The sequence below is a fragment of the Haliotis rubra genome, unplaced genomic scaffold, assembly GCF_003918875.1.
Source record: "Haliotis rubra isolate DU_JTF1 unplaced genomic scaffold, ASM391887v1 Scf882, whole genome shotgun sequence".
Classification (NCBI taxonomy): Eukaryota; Metazoa; Mollusca; class Gastropoda; order Lepetellida; family Haliotidae; genus Haliotis; species Haliotis rubra.
This window is the reverse complement of record NW_025767615.1, coordinates 224,539-247,738: the sequence shown is the minus strand read 5'-3', so window position 1 is coordinate 247,738 and position 23,200 is coordinate 224,539. Positions and strand designations below refer to the sequence as shown.

General features: G+C 40.8%; 1 long non-coding RNA gene across 1 annotated transcript; it reads right to left on the bottom strand.

Annotated features, from left to right (window-relative positions):
* Positions 1-4,713: 4,713 nt before the first annotated feature.
* Positions 4,714-22,190, bottom strand: LOC124263444. The gene is made up of 3 exons (XR_006894843.1): positions 22,091-22,190; positions 7,709-7,715; positions 4,714-4,724 (listed from the first exon to the last, which is right to left on the bottom strand). It is a non-coding gene; the product is annotated as an uncharacterized LOC124263444 (long non-coding RNA).
* Between the last annotated feature and the right edge of the window lie 1,010 nt (positions 22,191-23,200).

Here is a 23,200-nt window from a genome sequence, read left to right as displayed (position 1 = left end):
TACAATCTAGTGTGATGACCACTGATGTTTATATACAGGTCTTCCATAATATTTGTGACAGAAAAGGTTTACTGACAGATATCTGCTAGCCAATGTCTCACATGCCAACAGTTGTATTCATTCAGATCAGTCTGGACCCGACTGATATAGATCATTATCCTACCTTCATGTAAAATACTGTGATTTCATTGGTCAATGTCGCTTCAAAAAGTTTCCGTGTCACCCCTTCTAGGAGGGTGACAACTGGAAAAACTATTACCCGCTGCCACGGTAACCGCCAAACTCTCCGTCGAGAAGCTGCATCGCTAACAATCATATGATGCATTCAGTCCACGGAGATCGAAAACCGTTCGATAAGCTCTTTTTGAGTTCACTATGTACACATTTATTTTACTGACTTTCACTGCTTTATCTGAACTATTTTATACATTGAACCGTTTGCACATTAAACTTACAGACCCGTGAATGTCCGGGTTAGAATATTGATCCTCAGTAACCCATGCTTGTCGTAAGAGGCGACTAACGGGATCGGGTGGTCAGGCTCGCTGACTTGGTTGACACGTCATCGGTTCTCAAATGCGAAGATCGATGCTCATGCTGTTGATCACTGGGTTGTCTGGTCCAGTCTCGATTATTTACAGACCGCCACTATATAGCTGGAATATTGCTGAGTGCGGCGTAAAACTAGACTCACTCTCTCACTCACTCACTAAACTTAAACACAATTAACCATTGTTATAGCAGTTTAAGCTTGTCAGAATATGATTCACTGATTTTAAATATCCAGAGAGGCAGACATTTTGTTTACATGTCATATAGTCGGTATTTTATCGATCTTCAAAACACCACACACACACACACACGCACGCGCGCGCACACACACGCACACACACACACGCCGATATTTTGTACATTTAACATGGCGGTAAAATAAATACGTTGTATGCTTCTCCCTCGGGTAATATGGTCTGATGTACGCTTTTTTGTAGCAGTGTCTATCCGCTCGGGTCACACTGCTACAAAGAGGCGTATTACCCTCGAGAGAAGCATACAACTTATAGTATGAGCCCGACCCCGTCATAGCTCCTTTCATAATACGAGCACTCCTTTAGGCTTCACCGCATCATTAAGCTGTCACGAATTATGTGAAGATGATGCTTTGTTTGATAAACCGAATAACATTAAGTCAATATTGTGCATTTTAATATTTCTTCATACACATTTTAATAAACGAACATTCCAGTAAAACAAGCGTGTTATCGTCTTGAGAAACTCACACTTCCTACTTACGTTTATCAGTCTGGTAAAGCTGATACCCGTGGATGGTGGTTGAGGCAACAGTCACATTTTCAAAACGTTCCCGCAGAGTGACACACGCTGGCCCATCTAAATAGAAGTGAAAACTTTGGCAGAACTTCTCTCTGCTACATGCAACCAAACAGTCCATCTTTGTCACATTTGTGAAAGCATGTATTTCAGACTGCAGTATCTTCTTGTCATTGTACTCTTCAATGCGTATCGCATGCAACGACTTGTAGGATGGGGATGTCGCGGTGTAACGCAGCAGGGGGAAACAAACAAAGTAGATACACCTGAAGTTGAGACCGAAGAACGACGACATCTGCATGGTGTGAGTACCGAAAATATAAACTGACAACGGCTAAAATACCTCACGTATGAAGAAAATCAATAACTTGCTGTATACATTAACACCACATTACACACCTTCAAACACAGTGACAGAGTGATCCCTCTGACAGGTTAGGGCTTCCATTATTAATGAGGCGAACTGAAAACCACTGATACGTGTTCTGTGAAAAATGAAATATTCAATAAGTGGTTGCTGGTGACAGTCACACCACTGTAAACACCTTCGCATAAAAACAAAGAAAACATATTTTATATTGATAGATTTTATACTGTATATACCTGTACCGTTCTTTATTTTTATTTTTAGTGTTTATAATGCATTATGGTCTCCCATAACTCTTGAAGGGTGGCTCACGGATATGTTATATTTTATATGTATGTTTTATATTGTTGTGAGGTGAGACTTAAATAAAACAAAATTGTCTGTCTGTCATAATGTAAAAGCCATCATTACCAGTAAGACAAAAACAGTTTATTCTGAAAGTGTTCACAGTTTTTACCTTTGTAGCTTTCATAATTATTTACGTAACACGTGTATAATTAAATAGACAATTTGAAGTCACCGTACTATGATGTGTTAAGTGTTCATCCTAGAGTGGCATTACGCATCCAAAGACAGTATCGAAAGAGTTGATGCCCAAGTTGAAACAGACTGCCTGACTGAGTTTGGTTTTACGCCGCTTTTAGCAATATTCCAGCAACATCACGGCGGGGGACACAAGAAATGGGCTTCGCACATTGTACCCATGTGGGGATTCGAACCCGGGTCTTCGGCGTGACGAGCCAACGCTTTAACCACTAGGCTACCCCACCGCCCAGTTGAAACAGAAAGATTAACTGTGAATCTGACTGTAAAAGGTTAACTGTGAATCTGTCTGTAAAAGGTTAACTGTGAATCTGTCTGTAAAAGGTTAACTGTGAATCTGTCTGTAAAAGGTTAACCGTGAATCTGTCTGTAAAAGGTTAACCGTGAATCTGTCTGTAAACGGTTAACCGTGAATCTGTCTGTAAAAGGTTAACTGTGAATCTGTCTGTAAAAGGTTAACTGTGAACCTGTCTGTAAAAGGTTAACTGTGAATCTGTCTGTAAAAGGTTAACTGTGAATCTGTCTGTAAAAGGTTAACCGTGAATCTGTCTGTAAAAGGTTAACCGTGAATCTGTCTGTAAACGGTTAACCGTGAATCTGTCTGTAAAAGGTTAACTGTGAATCTGTCTGTAAAAGGTTAACTGTGAACCTGTCTGTAAAAGGTTAACTGTGAATCTGTCTGTAAAAGAACTAGTTGTGACACCAACACATCAAAGCTGTATGATGTGATTAACAATTGTATTCTAAAGATAGCTGCCACTCGTGAAGAGCAGCCCCCTTGCGGTGAGTGCTGGGTAACGCTAATAGCTATTCCCCTGTGTGGACCCGGGACATAATAGGCCCTCAACACCCCATTGCTGGTCGTAAGAGGCGACCAAATTGGGCAACCTGTTTGCCGTGAGTTGTGCCCCTGTGTCGGTGGAGGAAGGGATTCTGTGGTTAAGGGCAAATGAACTTGGAACCGTTTTATTTTGTCCAACACACAACTTCGACCGTGACCTCACCTAGGACATTGTCAGAGGTGACGTTGCACGGCAAAACACAACGTTCAGACTACGAGAAGTCCTGGGGTGGTTGGGCAGTCATCACTGCAGTCTGAAACCTGTGGCGAAGATGGGTCACCCTTATCCATCTGTCCTGTCTTGGCGTTGTTACACGTGGACGTCCAGAACGTGGCCGATCGATGACGTCATTTGTGTTCTGGTAGCGTGTCACCAGTGCAGAAATGGTGTTCCGGTGGCAGGGGAGATATGCAGCCACTTGTCGTTGAGACATTCCCCTACGGACCATCCCAATGGCCTCTTGACGTTGTGCAATAGCCTTTTAATTTTTTGAACGATCGCAAGGGCAGGGGTTGAGCTTTCCAAATTGACAGTATTGTGTGGCATTCATATTGCTCTGTTTCTCTTTCCCGGAATGCACGTGCAACAACGTATTCCACGTCTCAAGGACGAACCCACTGAGGTCACGGAACATGGCACGTGCATGCATGTTGGATACATGTCACTAATTTCTGAGTTTAAATCCTTATGTGTCTAAACAGGTTTGATAAATTTAGACTTTAATTTTTTGTATGCACAGTTTCTTTATATGCCTAGTATAGGACAATATTGCATGATAGTTTCTTAAACAACTTGATCGATCATAAAAGTCAGATTTAAGATCCTGTTGGGTACAGAGGTTTCAGGAGCATGTGTCTTATTCATGTTTTGTCCACTTATCCCTATTTCGAGTTATTTAATCAATAATTCGTCGTTCTCATTTGAACCCTAAAGGACTGTTTCTGACATTTGAATCATCAAAATCTGTATGATCAGCTTCGGAAGCTATATCTCATCATGAGTGACCCGATCGGACAAGTCATGTTTAAGTCCTTTGTAGTTCCACTGAATTATATTGACAAATTGAGTCATGATGATTGTTTTTGAAAATGGGAAGGGGAACTATTCCTCCGCCTAGTGACCTCCATATCTAGAGGTCCAAAGGAATTTTGGAGAGGAACCTCTGAAGATGAAGAGTCAGTAGATGGCAGGTTTCTATGTAACCTTTTCCTTTCTTCCTTTTTTTCTTTTGATAGATTGTTGGCTGGCTGTGAAGTGGTTCGTTGTGATGTGTCAGGGAGAATTTCTGTCTGAGACCCAGACGTCAACTGGGGCAGTAGCTTTTTTGGATGAAAAGACCATGACATGCAGCTGACGACGTTGCTATAGAATGGGTGACTGCAGCGGAATAAGTGATATTTGAAGGAGTTGCAGATTCATTCATGTAAAGGCATTTTAGGGGCTTCGTGATAGGAAATGTCCTGCATATATAAAGCTTTGACATATACGGTATGGCCTAGATGATACAAGATGTGTCCCGTTGCAATTTACTCATATGAGATCATTCTCACTGTCTGTGCCGTCATGGTGATCCCATCAGCGATGTCAGACTGCAAATTATGGCATGAATTGGAACCATGACCAAACTGTTGACATTTGTAACACTGCTAGCATTAGAACTCACATCTGATGCAGAAGACCGACTGACTGCCTGCGTTTGGTTTTACGCCGCTTTTAGCAATATTCCAGCAAGATCACGGCGGGGGACACCCGAAATGGGCTTCACACATTGTACCCATGTGAGGATTCGAACCCGGGTCTTCGGCATGATCTGATGCAGAAGAAGTGGGACACCCAAGTAGGTATTAATAAATTACATGCAATAAAACCCTGTATTTGTTATACCTACTTGGGTTATCAGTCCAGATTTGAAGAGGTCATCATGCGACGAAGTCGTATTGGCCACACAAGACATACTTACGAATATCTATTGAAAGGTGAGGATCCTCCGTTTTGTATCCCTTGTGATGAAAGAATCACGGTCAAGCATGTCCTGCATGACTGTTGAATATTCCATCACAAGGGATATCTATTTTAAATCACGAACTATGCAGGATATTTTTAATAGTAACAGTTCTTATTTAATTATTGCGTTTTTAAAAGAATTTGATTTGTTAAATACAATATAGATACATATTTTATGATTGGCAGTTTGAATTAGTGACTCGGATTGTTAGTGGCTGTATCATCAAAGGGGGTTAAAGTACTGTAAAAATATTGTCTTCCTGAGAGGGTACCTAAGTCCCAAAACATTCAAAGTAAATTTTAACTCTGCACCATTTAATCGTAGTATATGTGTCTTTTTAATGTCTGGCTAGATTTGTCTAAATTGTTAACAGCTGAAGGGATGGTGTAAACCCAGCTAGAGCCCAGTGATTACGAGAAATATGCCCGAGTTGGGGAGGCACTGAAAATTATTTTAAGGAGGGCATATTTCCTGTAATCACTCTTACCGATTTGGTTATTCTATTTATTACCCACAATGTAATTTAAAAAGAAGAACCACGAAATAAAAAACACCCGGAGAGAGGACCTTCTGACCTCAAACAAATGATTCGTATTCATGCCCGTATTAAACCTAACATCTCCTGAGGTAATAACATAAATACGCAATGGAAAATAGTACCTCGTGAAATGGCTTTAAAATACCACAGAAATATTTTTTATGGAATAATATATTAACATTTGTTAATATGATGAAGATAATCTTTTAAAGACAATATCATTGGACATAATAACAGCTAAAACGTTATTTGATCAAGTCAGTGCGCCGTGACAGCGTTCATTCACGACTGACGTGTGTCTTGTGACGGGTGACGATGTAGTGTTGATGCACACTTTGGAAAAAAACTTTGGGAAAGTCGACGGTTCAAAGCTGGGAAATGTAAAAGCCAACCATCCAACGAATACATCTAGAATACGTATTTCTGTCAAGAAACTCAACAAGTCTGAAGATTAAACAACATTTTCGTCTGTGGAAGGCGTGTTACAGTCACGTCATAGGTCCCAGTAGAGTACAGCAGTTCCAAGAAGGATAACTCTATTCGGAATCCGAGTCAATGGGAAGAATATATCTCTTTGGAGCAGATGGTCAGTTGACAGAGGAGTCATTCGAGATGTTGAAGAGGAATACAAAGACAAAGACATTTGGAGACAGATGTTTCTCAAAAGCAGGTCCTATGCTTTGGAACAACATCCCATTGGGCATTAAAAGTGCAGAGAAAATCTGTGCATTTAAGAGAATGTTGAAAACATTCTTTTTCAAATCATGTTACAGTTCCGAGTGACTCTTTCCTTGTCAGACTCATACGAAAGCGCCTTTGAGCAGGACTCATCTGGATATTGGCGCTATATAAATCTCTATATATTATTATTATTATTATTATTATTACAGCACCATAAATTGGGCCTGAGAATAGTGTTTGTACAGAATGAAGATTTACGGCATGCGACAAAGACTGGCGTCATGGTGGCAGCCTGAGACAGAGGATGAGTGGGCAGAGCTGTGGTTTGACAACAATTTCTTGATGGACTGATCTTGTTTCTCATTAATTGAAGAGTAACTGTTTATTGATTGAACATTTTTTGTGCCCGACATTTGCATGACTTGATGTGCTGGTACACCATTGTCAAAGAGGGTGTGGATGAGATGTCTTCGGGATCTGGGTTAGCCTAATGGCGGCCATGTAAACAAACAATGCAAACGATTGTTGTTTTTGTGTGGTAAGATTATTTATTTTAACAAGACTACTATTTATAACGCAATTTTATTGCAAGTTAATGTCTTATAAAAAGAGTATTCATATTCTTTAATCTTTATGTTTTCTTTTTTATATCGGCACCCTTTGAAGAGCAACCTCCTCGTGGTGGGTGCTGGGTAACGCTAATGGCTCTTTGCCCCCGTGTGGACCCGGGGTCGAATAGGTCCACAACACCCCATTGCTGGTTGTAAGAGGCGACCAAATTGGGTAGCCCGTTTGCCGCGGGTTGCGTCCCTGTGTTGGCAGAGGAAGGGAGTCTGGTGGTTGAAGATGACAGAACCTGCAATCATGTTCAATAATCCAACACACCACTTTGACCCTAACTTTACCTAGACGGGTGTGTAGAATAGGCCCGATTCTGCCAATCGGCTGGTCACGCCTTGCCCTGTGCATGGAATGTTTACACAAAATGTTAACTGATATTCTGCCAAAACCAATCAGCCGTGCAGACCTATGCACAGAAGGCGGTGGTTCATGGGCCAATCTGGTGATGCTGACCTCCGATTTCTGTACGTCTCCAATTGATTGTCATGCACCGAACCATCCTTTAATCTGGTAGACAGCTACAGCATTCCATGTCAAATTCGCTGGAGTATAACACCCCCTTATCCTCGGTCTTTGCATCTTGGAGATCCGCTGCAGTATAAGATCGTCCTTGTTGACACTCCATGGTGAGTGAGGGGGTGGCGAACCACATTCCTAACGACATGGCTTTCCAACACGCCGGTTCAAAATGGAGACATATGGATTAAGACATTTCCTCGTCTGACGAGAGTACGCCCATTCGACCTGATTACTGGCCACGTTTTTTAATCATCGAAGCTTGTGACAAGCAACCTTTCCAATTGAATCCATTTGCAGTATGCAAGGGTATCGCTGGTATCTGCGGATAGGTTGCCAATGTCACAAAGCTCCTACTGAAATTACAAGAGTTTGTCAATGTAAAGGTTGCTGTCTCAGCGCACAAAACACTAAACACGTGTAGAGACACTGTACGTGACAGAGTTCGATGCCTGTCTGACATGACTAAAGAACAAATTGTCCAGGGACTCTCCCAGCAGTCTGTCACAGCTGTAAAGAGATTCATGATCAAGAAGGACGATGTGGTTCAACCCCCAAACACCTACATCTTTACGTTCGCCTGATCTAAGATTCCCGAATCGATTAAACCTGGTTATTGTAGCATTGGTGTGGGGGTGTACGTACCCAGTCCACTCCGGTGCTACACCTGCCAAGAGTTTGGACATATATCTAAGTCCTGTCGTTCCTCTGCTGTTGGTTACCGCTTTCATGAAGCTGAGAAGAGGGTTGCAAGTTTATCTGTAACCCCGTCAACCATCACTTACTCTTCTGCTGTCTCCCGTCCTTCTATCACTACTGCAACTATCTCGTGTAAGACCGATCTGACATGGGTCTCATCTTCTCAGCCCATCTCAGCCATTTTACCACCAAAACCAAAAGTCAAAACCTCTGAATCACAAACACCAGAACCAATGCCAAAGCCAGAAACAGAAACTGTGCGCCAAAAAAGGAAAGGAAAGAAACTACAGAGACTAAAGTAGCTTGGGCAACTGCCAAACCCCAAACCAAAGGCCACTTCTCCTTTAGATGTCCCCGTCGAGGTCCACAACTCCTTTGGCCCTCTGGATATGGAGGTCACTCCATCCCCACCTGACACCAGTAGGAGTACTTCAAACGCTTTCTCACGGTCACGTGACATGTGACATGTGACCAGTGGAAGCACTATGAATCCACAAAACATGATTCAATGGAATTGCAGAGGACTCAAAAATAATTTTAATGAACTGCAGTTATTGATCCAAGATTTTAAACCATCTGCGTTTTGTCTCCAAGAAACCTACCTAAAAAGAACTGATAAACTTGACACCCGTCGGTATAGTTCATACCACTACTTTTCTCCTCCTGGTGTTAAAGCTACAGGAGGCACTTCTATCCTGGTGAGGCAGGGCATCCTCTATAGCCCTGTTCCACTTAACACCAACCTACAAACTGTTGCAGTCCGAATGACTCTGAACATAGGGTTTACACTGACTCCGAATGACTCTGAACATAGGCAGATTACCCCAGTTCATATCCCAGTTTTTAAACAACAGACAATTTCAAGTACGGGTGGGTTCCACATTATCTGACTATTTCCACCAAAGCCAGGGCGTCCCTCAAGGCAGCATCCTGTCTGTCACCCTTTTCAGCATCAAAATTAACATCCTCACTAACGTCTTAAATAGTTGTGGTGATGGGTCCCGTTTTGTAGATGATTTCAATATTTCATGCTGTTGTAAGATTATGCATGCAATAGAAAGGCAGCTACAACTCAGCCTTAACAAAATCCAAAAAGGATCTAGACCTATCTTTAGATGGTACGCCTATAAAGGTTGTAGAAGAGGCCAAATTCCTGGGACTCATATTTGATCGTCACTTGGCATTCTTACCACACATAAAATATTTAAAAACAAAGTGCTTGAAGGCCCTTGACTTACTACAAGTCGTTTCAAATACAGAGTGGGGAGGGGATCAGATTACCCTCCTTCACCTGTACAGATCATTGGTTCGCTCTAAACTGGATTACGGCACCATTGTCTGTGGTGGAGCCTGCAAAAGCGTTTAGAAAAATTAGATTCTATCCACCACCAAGGCCTTAGGCTCTGTCTTGGAGCCTTTAGGACCTCTCCGGTAGACAGTCTATATGCGGAGGCTAACGAACCTTCCCTTGAACAACGCCGCATTAAACTTTCACCGCAATATATCACTAAATTGCGTTCAAATGAGTCCAATCCAGCATACACTTGTGTATTCAACCCTCTCTACGAAAACCTCTTTCCTAAAGTGCCAAGCCTGATTCCACCACTTGTAATCAGAGTTCAACCACACATATCTGCAGCTATAATTGATCTTGATATCATAGCACCTTACCGGCTTCTGTCTTCGCCACCCTGGCAGATGGTGAAGCCACAGATCGATCTTACCCTCACCTATCTAAAAAAATCTGAAACAAATCCTTTGGTGTTCCAACGGGAATACAAACAGTTACGTTCCAAGTATAACATAGATCCATTTTCACAGACGGATCCAATGATGATGGCCAAGTTGCCAGTGCTACAGTCATTGGATCCAAGACTGTCTCCTCTAGAATCCCAGGCAACAGTTCCATTTTCACTGCTGAGGCCAAAGCTGTCTTGACAGCTTTGACCTATATTAAACACCAGAACTACTAAAAAAACTTCATATATTTTTTTACAGATTCATTATCTTGCCTTCAAGCACTTCAAAATTTTACTTCAAGTCACCCTATCATCCTAAACATTTTAGAACTTTACAACGACCTTTCTACTGGCCAATGTGACATCGTCCTCTGCTGGTTGCCGGGTCACGTCGGCATAGCAGGTAACACAAAGGCCGATGCTGCAGCTAAAGTTTGACAAGCCCTCCACTGTTGATCCCGTACAGTGATTTCAAACCCACTATCAAAAGTTATAGTCAGGACCTCATGCAAAAAAGGTGGGACGCTCAAGTAGGAAGAAACAAACTTCATGAACTAAAGCCAACAATTGGTTTTGTCAGTTGGTTTGTCAGTCAAGATGTGATGAAGTAATTTTACGAGGATGTCACATTGGCCAGAGTCGGTTTACTCATGACTTTCTGTGGAAACGGATCGGGATGGACCTCCCATGTGTGTCTCTTGCGACGAAGTGTTCACCATCAAGCATATTTTGCTTGACTGTGTGGACTTTTCGACTGCAAGGGACTCACATTATGATGCGATAAATCTGAAAGATCTGTTTTCCCCTGTGAGCGGGCATATGATTGTAAATTACCTGAGGGAAGCTGACCTGTATTATAAATTGTAACTTTGTAAAGAGAATAACGATTTGCTTGCTTTTGTATTTGGTGCTAAAACATTTTTGGTTTTTTACATGGTAGTGTAATGAAAATATATGTTTTTAAAACAAAACTCTTTTGGACCTAGTTTTGGAGGGAGTTTTGGACTTAGAATGGTAATAAATGTAAACGTCACAATATGGCTGGAATAACGGCGATGTGACGTGAAGCCCAACTCAACTCTTTTTCAAATCTCGGAATGTGAGTACAGCACGTTCTCATTATCAATGAACGGTAAAAGTTGTCAATGAACTTGGATCATGAAAAGTAGTTCCGTCAACCAATCATATTTCGTCTCTGCTTAGCTGACCAATCAACGTTGAGAATCACTGAAAAGCAAAGTGCGATTATTACAAAAATAATCACCTGTGTATCCTAGCCCGTATGGGAAATAATATTAACTTCCCCACAAACCCCATGGACAGCTTTGGACACAGCCAATGTGTTCAGCTTAATGGGTAGATAGTCGGAAGTCTCAATCACTAGGAATCTAGGCCAGGAATCAACGTTTGCAGAATTAGTGTCCGATGGTCAATCTAGTTCGTCGAGACGTTGCTTTTAATCTCCCGCAACGCCCTTTGAGAGAGAGATGGGGGTGGGGATGGGGTGTGTGTTTTACAAAGGACTCCGTCCGTCCGTCCACATTTGTCGTCTCCTAGAGCAGAACTTTAAAACCTTTCAATATTTCTTCACCAAATTTGGCACATAGGTAGGTCTGGTGATGAACTGGTGCTTTGGGTAGTATTGCATGTCTGAATAAGATATTTTTTTGTGCGTCCATGACAACAAGTTTCACATCGACTGACAAGTGTGTACATGCACATATTTTGATAAGAGGGCATTCCATTAAAACAATGGTGTTAATATCTTTGAGAGAAACTTCCTACTTATGTTTATCAGCCTGGAAAAGTTGATACACGGTGACGGTGGTCGAGGTTGCATAAAAAACATGTTCAAAACGTTCTCGCAAGGTGACACACGTTCGACCATCAGGGTAGAAGTGAAAACTTAGACAGTACTTCTCTCTGCTACATGCTGTAAATAAGTACATCTTTGTCACATTTGGCAAAGTATTTATTTCAGACTGCAGTATTTTCTTACCGTCGAACTCCTCAATGCGTATCGCATGCAACGATTTGTAGGATGGGGATGCCGTGGTGTACCTCAGCAGGGGGAGACTAACAAAGTAGACGAGCCTGAATAACGATGACATCTGCATGGCCTGAGTTTCCGAAAGTATATAAACTGACTTTCGATGTGTGTTCAATGTGATATTGCTTTGACAAGACTAAAGCTTTTATGTCCTATGAAAAATGCAGAAAATCAATGGTTGCTGGTTTCTTGTTGCATTCAGTCACTGTAAACACTTAAGCCAGCCATTCATGCCATAACATAAAACAAAGTGTTCACTGCCTTCACCACGTCGGAGCTTTCATAATAAATTAGGCAACCCCTTGAGTATAAGCCAGGCAATGTGAAATCACCATACCATGTAGTGTTAAGTGTTGATCCTAGAGTGGCAGTACACATGCAAAGGCAGTATCGAATGAGTTGATTCCCAAGTTGAAACTAAATGGTTAACTGGGTATGTGTGTAAAAGTGTGACACTAACATACACTTTGTACCTTAGATAAAAGAACGAAGATGTGACATCTGGCCCTGTTTATCAGAAGGAGAAAAGACTTTCATGCAAGAAAGGACGAAGATATAACACGTTTCTCAGAAGGAGATATTGACTTTAATTTTGTTCATTGTAGCTCTTGTTTTTAAAAAAAATAAAAGAATTAATAGTTAACAGTTAATAGACCATTGCTTAAAGTTAAATCGTTTGCTGGGTTAGTGTGGTCATTGCTATCTTTACTTTTCTAAAGAAAGGGAGATGTTGAATAATGATTACTCCCTCAGAGTCTGTAGAATGACTGGTCCATGCGCAAACGAGCGTCTGTGCAGGCCAAACCAACATGGAAGTAATGTGATCGTCTCCCACCACAGTTTTAAGTTATCGAGTCTTCCTAGGACATAATCTGACATGACATATAACTTAACAACTAACACAACAAAGCGTGATTAATTGTGACAATTGATCCTTCTTGCTTCTGTACATGTAACAGGGTGCAAAATACTGTACAAATGTATTTATTTTGGCATTGTTTTGGTGTTTGGGTTTTATTATAAGCTTTAAAAGATTATTAATTTCATAATGAGGTGGTGACCCTCAGGACCACTCATTTGGAGCCTTGCCACCTATGTAAGGATAGTTCACAGTTCATAGGTTGTATTAACTGTGCTGATTGGCCTAAAGTTTATGAAGAAGCCTTGAAACTTCTCATTGGTTGTAAGTTGCTGCACATGCTTTTCATGCAAGGCAAGATGTTTAAGATTGTCATTCTGGCTGGCAACTTTACCAGTGACACATGTGGTGGTCTTGAAGAAATGAAGGTTAGTTTTAAGTGATAGAATATATTTTATTAAGGATACAAGCTTCAAGAAAGCCAACACTTTATTCTCTCTGAAAAAAAACGTGGCATTACTGAAAGTTCTTGTTCTTCATCAGCGTTTACAACAATAAAGACAGTAATAGTAATATTCACCCATCAACCACAGAACTCCAAACTGATGGGACTGATGATTCTATCAGTCCGTCTACGAATGGCTCTTCTGGATGCTAAACCTCCTTAAACAAGCGGAGACGATGTGACGATCTTAGACCTGGGCCTATATTTTCGAAGCTCTCTTAGCGCTAAGATAGGCTTAAGTGCCATGCATTAACATTAACTTACGACTATCTTAGCGCCAAGAGAGCTTCGAAAATCTAGGCCATGGACCGTGACACGTATTTGTAGATCCCGCTTTGAGTCGTAGGCGAGGTCATAACCTGACCATTGTTTTATTGTGACAATGGAACATTTCTTTCAGTTATGTCCAGCTCGTTGACTAGTCATTGAGAGACAAGACCCAAATGACTAAAGACACTCAAAGTAACGCATTTCTGATCTAATAGTAAGTCAATGCCCTTTCGGGTCGTTCACACCATAACCAGACAACAACGTAAGAAATAGACTCCAACTTGGAAATAAGGGCTTGGCTGAGAGTATCCATGTTCGTCTTCTCGTCCCTTGAAGTTGAATGTGACATGAGAGAGTTAACTCCCTGTATATAGCTTTTCTAAGGCGGAGTGATCGTGAATGCATTTCTTTTAAACATATCATTCTGTTTAAATCTTCACAAAGTCATACCACTGTCCCTAACCGAAGCTACAGCAAACAGTGTATAACAGTTGAAACATTGTTGCACATCATACAATGTATAACGCAGACCCCGTGAAGATCCGGGTTAGAATTGATCTTCAGTAACCCATGCTTGTCGTAAGGGGCGACTAACGGGATCGGGTGGTCAGGCTTGCTGACCTGGTTGAAACATGTCATCGTATCCCAATTGCGTAGACCGATGCTCATGCTGTTGATCACTGGGTTGTCTGGTACACACTCGATTAGTTACAGACCGCTGCCATATAGCTGGAATATTGCAGAGTGCGGCGTAAAACTAAAACTCACTCACTGTAACACAGACTCTTAAGACTCTCCCCACTTGGAGAAAAACGTTTCATTGCAGTAAGAACTTTCTGTGCTACTTTAAGTAGGACTGACTGACATAGGAAACAATAATGAGAAACATTATGTCTGCGGTCAGAACTGATCATCCATTTTATTAAACATTGTCAGTGGAATATTACATTTAAATCGAAGACAAAGTATTGCAATGAGGTGAGGTGATGTGAGGTGAGGTGAAATGGGGTTTAACGTCGTACTTAAGAATATTCGCTCATATGACGACGTTCATGCGTGTGTATGTTTGACTGCTTGTACTAGCCCAGACTGAGATACCATGCCGCAGTTAAGCATGAATACCCCAGTCAGATTCATTATACTGACTCCGAGCCAATCAATCCTTGCTGTACCCATTAATGTCAAGCGCCATGCAGGGAGCAACACGTACCATATTGTAACGTATTTTGGTATGACTGTTTGGATCGAACCGGCGACCTTCCGCTTTATGAGCGGACGCTCTAACCACTACACCACGGAGGCGGTCCGAAAACACAGTAGGGCAGTGAAATCACGCTGCAAGCCACATTACTGGTTTGACAGTGCTATTATTATTATATTACATGGTATTATACAGCGCTATAGTCCACCCCATGTACAAGCATGCTCAAAGTGCTTTGTTTTTCCCTGGATCATTGGATGTCAACATCTACGGCACATCGTATTTTTCAATCAAAACTCCCTGGGGATAATACAACTCGTGCAGTCACAAGGCAGACCAAGTTCTCGTGGCTTTCCCATCCTTTCGAGGTACCCATTCACAGCTGGGTGGACTGGGACACATAGTCACAGTACTTTATATTCAAGTTTTACTGCTCGTTGCTGTACCCGCAACTAGGTGTTTGCACATATTCATGTTGCAACCATCACAAAGTCGACTCCAACGTTTCCAAACCCGGTCCCAGTTGGGCTCGATCCCGGCACCTTAAACTCGCTGGATCACTAGCCTGTCGCCTTAGACAGTCCCCCCTCCATGCCCCCAACGTGAATGTAACATTGAAAACTAACTTCACCAGCAATACCTGCCAATTCCTAAAACAAAACAGCAGCATATGTCACTTCTTTAACAGTTTTCGTAAACGTAAAGAGGAGGCGTCACCAGTCACTCATGTAACGAACAAGTAGAAATGCTTAGTGTGTGGATTCGATAAGGGACATTGGTGTACTATGTTTAACCTTTATATCAGATATAGACAAAATGATCTTGAAAGATATTATTCCTGAATCATCAGAGATATATTGCCTCTCATGTCACATTACATCTCAAGTCAGGAAGAGCAGTATTTTGTGTAACTTGTCATTCACGAAAGCTTAGAGAAGAACGAGAAGTCTTGCGGCAATATCTACAACTAAGCTCGACATCTACAGCGAAACTCGGCACCCGTGAAGAGCCACCTCCTCGTGGTGGGTGCTGGGTAACGCCCCTGTGTCGGTGGAGGAGGGGAGTCTGGTGGTTGAGGGCACTGGTTCCAAGAACAGCGTTTCAGTGCCCAACAGACCACTTCGCCCCTTACGTCACCTAGACGGGTGGTAGAATGGGCCCTGTTCTATCAATCGGCTGGTCACGCCAGGCCCTGTGCATGGAGAATATTTTTGCAAATATGTAACATATTACTATTTGGTCTTGGCTGTTCAAATTCAAATTCTATATATAATTGTATCTATGAAATTACCTAGTGGGGTTGCTGTGTCCGTGCACAGAACATTAAATTCCTGTCGAAGTATTATCAGAGACAGAGCTCGCTGTTTATCCGACATGACGGAAGAGGATATTGCTATGGTGCTTCACGATCAGGGTGTAACTGCTGTAAAACGTTTCACCATCAAGAGAGTGGGTACTATTGTCAAAACCAACACCTATCTCTTGACGTTTGCCCGTGCATCCATACCACCATCCATTAAAGCAGGTTATTTCAATATTGGAGTGGACGTGTATGTCCCCGGTCCACTTCGTTGCTTTAAGTGTCAGAAGTTCGGTCAGCGGTCCAACTCCTGTCGTGGCTCTTTTGCATGTCATCGTTGTGGTGACTGCCACGAAAATACAGAATGTGACAATGAGTTTAAGTGTGCAAACTGTTCTGGACCACATGCTGCTACATCCAAATCCTGTCCTGTTTGGCAAAAAGAGTAAAAAATATTGAAACTGAAATGCGAAAAGGATATATTCTATCTTGACGCAAAAAAGCTATTCATAACTGAGACCTCAACTTCATCAAATAAAACATACTCTGTTGCAGTAACTCGCTCTGTAGCGACATCTTCTGTAACCTGTCAGACAGACTTGAATCCCATTAATTCAGCTTCAGTTGCATCAGCGACTTCCCCAGTAATTCAGGCTACAACTGGATGTCGAACCGAGAAACATCCTGAGCCAAAATCACAAACGTCTGGCAAACAGCCTGACAGTCAATCAGTCAAAAAGAAAGGAAACACACTAAACAGAAAACCAATCCCTATCATTCCTTCATCTCCAGAGGTTCCTCTGGAAAACTCTTTTGGGCCTCTAGATATGGACGTTACCCTGTCTACACAAGACAGACGGAGAAATAGCTCCTCCTCACATTCACGAAAACGATCGCCAGTTGAGGCACTATGACTCAATTGTCGACTTTAATGCAGTGGAATTGCAGAGGATTGAAAAATAACTTCAATGAGATCCACTTATTGATACAAGATTGTAAACCGTCAGCATTATGTCTTCAAGATAATTATCTAAAAAATACTGATAACTTTAATCTGCGGCAGTATACCGATTATCACTACCTTTCTCCTCCGGGAGATAAAGCAACTGGGGGTGCTACCATTTTGGTGCGCCAGGGTATAATTCATAGCCCTGTATCTCTTAATACCAATCTTCAAACCGTAGCTGTTCGTCTGACCCTGCATATTGCCTTGACTTTGTGCAGCTTATATATCCCTCCTTCTTCGGGCATCCGACAATCGGATCTTCAAAATCTCTATGATCAGCTTCCAAAGCCGTGTCTCATTATGGGCGACCTCAACGGACACAACCCGGTTTGGGGAGTGCCCACACTAATAATAAAGGCAAAATTCTTGAGAAATTCATTTCCGATAATAATTTATGTATTTTCAATGATGATTCACCCGGGAACATATTCTTCCTTGGATTTGTCACTCGCTGACTCCGTCTTGTATGATGAATTTAAATGGATGGTCCATGATGACCTATGTGGGAGTGATCACTTCCCAACCATTCTCAAAACAATCAACCCTGGTGATGATTCATCTTTATCGAGAAGGAACTTCGCCAGGTCTGATTGGTCATAATATGACGCTCTGTGTGTTGAACGCTTAAAGCATGACCTTTTCAGGAACAGTGAAGATCCTATAAAGTCTTTTTCAGATATTTGAAATGACATTACTGACAAAACTATTCCACAGTCCTCTGCAACTCCACACATTCGTAAACCATGGTTTAATAATGAATGTAAACAGGCCAGAAAGTGCAGGAAGAAAGCGGAAAAATATTTTCGCAAACATCCTACTGTCCATAATTTAGACAAAGTAAAAATTTTAAATGCCAAGGCTCGACGCGCATTTAAACAAAATAAGCGTCAGTCTTGGAGGAACTATGCTTCCAACATAAATTTACGTACACCTATAAAGGTGTGGAACTTGATCCAAAGAATAAAGGGCAAAGGTTCCAAATCTACTGTTCATCATCTGAAGGACGGTGATACTATATTAACTAATAAACCTGACATTGTAAATAAACTTGGTGCAACTCTAGCCAAGCATTCATCTTCATCAAATTATGTCCCTGAGTTTCAAAAGTAACAGAAACAACAGGAAAAGAAAAGAATCCATTTTAACTCAGACAATAGTGAAGATTATAACGAATTATTTTCGTTACATGAGCTCCATACCGCCCTTGAGCAAGCTCATGATATGTACAGCAACAGGAGCTGATAATATTCACTATCAGCTCTTGAAGCATTTGCCCGAATCATGTTTAGAAATCTTTTTAGAAATTTTTGATCAAATGTGGACTTCAGGGAATTTCCCAACTTCGTGGTGTGATGCCATTGTTGTTCCTATTCCAAAACCTGGCCCGGATCATACTGATCCGTCTAATTACAGACCAATCTCTTTAACGAGTTGTGTCTATAAACCATGGAACGAATGGTAAACAATAGATTAACATGGTATCTTGAAACCAATAACCTTATAACCAATATCCAATGTGGTTTCAGGAAAAATTGTAGTACCATTGATCATTTGGTACGTTTAGAATCCTTTGTTAAAAATGCTATAGTAAATAAACAACATGCTGTATCGATAAAATTGATCTCGAGAAAACGTACGGAACCACCTGGAAGCATGGCATGATTTTTGTTTGAGGGGTCATTTGCCTCTTTTTATATTACAGTTTTTATCAGACAGGCAATTTCAAGTCCGAGTGGGTTCAACCGTGTCTGACCATTACAAACAGGATCAGGGTGTCCCACAAGGAAGTATTTTGTCTGTCACTTTATTTAGCATTAAGATCAACAGCTTATCCAAGGTTTTAAACGATTCAATCGATGGATCACTTTTTTGTGGATGATTTTAATATTATTGTCGCTGTAAGAATATGCATACTATTGAAAGGCAACTGCAGTTGCGTTTAAACAAAATGAATAAATGGTGTCTTGAAACCGGCTTTAAATTTTTCTAAGTCCAAAACTAATTGTCTACACTTTTGTAGAAAATCTAAGCCTCATAAGGACCCAGAACTATCTTTAATTGGCACTCCCCTCAAAGGAGGCCAAGTTCTTGGGCCATATTTTCGACTCCCATTTAACTTTTCTTCCGCATATCAAATATCTCAAAAATAAATGCCTGAAGGCACTTGACTTGTTGAAAGTCGTTTCCAATTCTAAGGGGGAAGGGGATCAAACTACCCTCCTACATCTATATCGATCACTGGTCCGTTCGAAGTTTGATTACGGCTCCATCGTATATGGTGGAGCCTGCAAAGGTAACCTTAAAATTCTTGATTCTGTCCACCATCAAGGTCTAAGACTATGTCTTGGATCCTTTAGAACTTCTCCTGTGACAGTCTATGTGTTGAGGCCAATGATCCATCTCTTACACAACGCCGTATCAAATTATCCTTGCAGTATATAACAAAACTTTATTCTAACGAGTCTAACCCTGCATATAACTGTGTCTTCAACCCTCTTTATGAGGATCTGTACTACAAAAAGTCTTCTCTTGTTCTGCCTCTGGGATTAAGAGTCAAACCATTCCTTTCTGCTGCCGGCATTGAGCTGGAAAATATATCTCCTTCCTGTCTTCTTTCTTCTCCTCCTTGGAAACTGGTGAGGCCTGAAGTTGACCTAACTCAGACAAAGTTTAAGAAATCAGAAACTACTGAATTACACTATAAACAAGCATATAATCAATTATAAAATAAATATGATACATACAAATCCTTACTTACAGATGGGTCGTAGGATTGTGGCCCGGTGGCATGTGCCACTGTCATTGGATCCAGAACAATATCTTCTCGACTACCAAATAACAGCTCTATTTTCACAGCAGAAGCTAACGCCATATTAACAGCTCTTAAATATATTAATAAACAACGTAATATAAACAATACATAATCTTTTCCGATTCTCTTTCGTGTCTTCAGGCTATTAAAAATCTTTCTTGTAAACATCCACTTTTATTAGAAATTATTGAATTGTATAATGAGCTTCCTACTGGCCATTGCGAATTCGTCTTTTGTTGGTTACCCAGCCACGTTGGCATTTCTGGGAATACTTTGGCCGATCTTGCTGCCAAGGCAGCACTCAACAAATCTGTGACACCACTTCTTATCCCATACTCTGATTACAAGGCTAGCATTAGAACCTACATCCGTGATCTGATGCAGTAGCAGAGGGACACTCAAGTAGGTATTAATAAATTACATGAAATAAATATTGGTTACACCTACTTGGGTTGTCAGTCAGATTTGAAGAGGTCATCACGCGACGATGTCGTATTGGTCATACTAGATATACTCATGAATACCTGTTAAAAGGTGAGGATCCTCCGTTTTGTATCCCTTGTGATGAAAGAATCACAGTCAAGCATGTCTTGCTTGACTGTGTTGAGTATTCCATCACAAGGGATATCTGTTTCAAATCACGAACTATGAATGATCTTTTTCATAATATAAGTTATGATTTAATTATTTCATTTTGAACATAATTTGATTTGTTAAATGATTTGTAAATAGATAAATATAATTGATTGGAAATTTAAATAAGTAACTGAGGTTGTTAGTGGCAGTACCCTCAAGGGGGGTTAAAGTCCTGTAAAATTATTGTCCTCCTTAGAGGGTACGCAAGTCCAAAAACTCTCCAAGTAAATTTCAAACTTACCCGAATTTTAAGCGTAGAATCTTTGTGATTTTAATTATGGCTAAATGTTGACTACAATCACCGGCTGCTGGAGGGATGATGTAAATCCAACTAGGGTTCATGTAGGTAGCAACGGTACTGTAAGTCCCCATGGTCCCTATTGTCGTGACCTGCCTTCAGTTGTTGGCGACCTATAGCCCTTTTTTATATTACCCAGTCACTGAATTTCATTCTCAACTCCCTCGGGACTGTAAAATTCAAGCGAAGCGCCATACAGTGATCAGTCACATTCAAATCTAATCCTACCGGGTACCCATTCATTGCTGGTGAGCATTAGGAACAGAGTGACTTGCCATGTGTTTCAGTGTATGGTAGGACCGAAGACCAAGAAACTCTGAGAGTTAAGCTGTCGAGCACTGTCTCAACAGAAGAACCTGTATCTTAACATTACTTGAATTGCGACCAATGCACCTTACACAAAATCACGTGTCACCGCGTTAAACCATTTATGGATCACGTGTAGATCTAACTGGCACATTTCTGAGTAATGTAGATCGATGTTGCCTATTTATTGAAATTGGTAACTCAGGATCCACCTGATCTATCAGGAATGCTAGCAGTAACAATTTGTTTGTTATATTATTTTATCAGTTTTATTAAACCTCTTGATTAATTCATAAATACTGATTTGTGTGATGTCATCAAGCGTGGCAATTTCTTAAAATGTGTGTAATTTTCCTAAATTAATTTCCCTATTATGGTGACCTAACTTCCGTTACTAGCGATCTCTTGCCAAGTGTAATCTCGTATCGTTAAGTGTTAGTATGTGATTATAGTTGTCTTTGTTCTAGTTTTAACAGATCTGTGATAATCCAGTATTTTGACTGTCCTTCGTTGACAGGGTTTTATAAATGATATGCATTTATCATGAATTTAGAACTAGTTATAGTCACGATATGGCTGCAATTTTGCCAATGTGACTTAAAATCTTAACTCACTCACTCACTCTTATTTTTTTTCATTCGACTGACTGACTGAGTTTAGTTTTACGCCGCTTTTAGCAATATTCCATCAATATCACGGCGGGGGACACCAGAACTGGGTTTAACACATTGTGCCCTTTTTCATTCGACTTGTATTTGATAGCTTGACAATTTGAATTATTTCAGCAAATTGTGAAAATACGGAAAAGGGTAACATGCTGTCGAATATTTGAAAATAGTATGTATATAAATATACTACAAACAAAAAGTACGGGAACACCCTGAAATTTGATAGTCAGCATATATAAACTTAAACGTGGTGAGTTCATTTATACCCGAAGGTAAATGCAACTTTTTGTGCGCCTAAAAACAAGGGTGCTGAAACACACCAGCACCATGTTTGATACAAACGCCCAAAGACAACAGCCTATTGCATGTGGAAGACAGTCTTCCCATGCATTTTGACAACGTGATTCCACCTCGATTTCGACCCGTGAAGATCCGGGAAAGAATAGGTCTTCAGCAACCGATGTGCTTGTCGTAAAAGGCGACTAACGGGATCGGGTGGTCAGTTTCGCTGACTTGGTTGACACATGTCATCGGTTCCCAATTGCGCAGATCGATGCTCATGCTGTTGATCACTGGATTGTCTGGTCCAGACTCGATTATTTACAGACCGCCGCCATATAGCTGGGATATTGCTGAGTGCGGCGTAAATCTAAACTCACTCACTCCAACTCGATTTCAGTTATGTGACGGGAACCAGTTCACTGAATTTTGCAGCGAAGACTCGTCACATTATAAAGTCAAAATATTTCTCCATTACACATTTGAATTATTCTCAGAAAGACTGCATACTTTCGAGATACTTTTGCAAAATTGATTGAAAATGAAGTGCTCAGAGATATCATTGCAATACAGAGGAATGGTTGTCAGTTGAAGAATGTCTCTCTTGTTGGATAATTTGGCTCATAATGTGAATCACATTACTACAGATTAGGAGCATATGAATTACCTACTGCTTAGTCTGTCTCCAAGACAATAGAGAATATCTGCTGAGAGAAACAAATAAAGGAACACAGGAAAATTCGAGTGTTTCTTTAATATATTCCAGTTTTCATCACCAGCTTTGAATAGCGTTGACGGAGGAAATATGAGAATAAATAGAGGATCATTGCCATGAAGTGGTGTTCCCTTATTTGTTTTCCTCAGTATATTAAAATGAAATGCGAAGTTCTGAACTATAATATTGTCCTGGGCTGCTTTTCAATTTAATTGAAATTAGAGAACTATATTTCAATGACTAAAATGTCAATGAAGTCCCATTTTTGCGATTTGTTTTGCAGACAAATTAGCAATGCAGTGATGATATTCCGTAAAAGTGAGCATTATGAATTTAGAATTAGTTTTAGTCACGATATGGCTGAAATATTGCCGACGTGACTTTAAATTTTGAACTCACTCACTCACTCGTAAAAGTG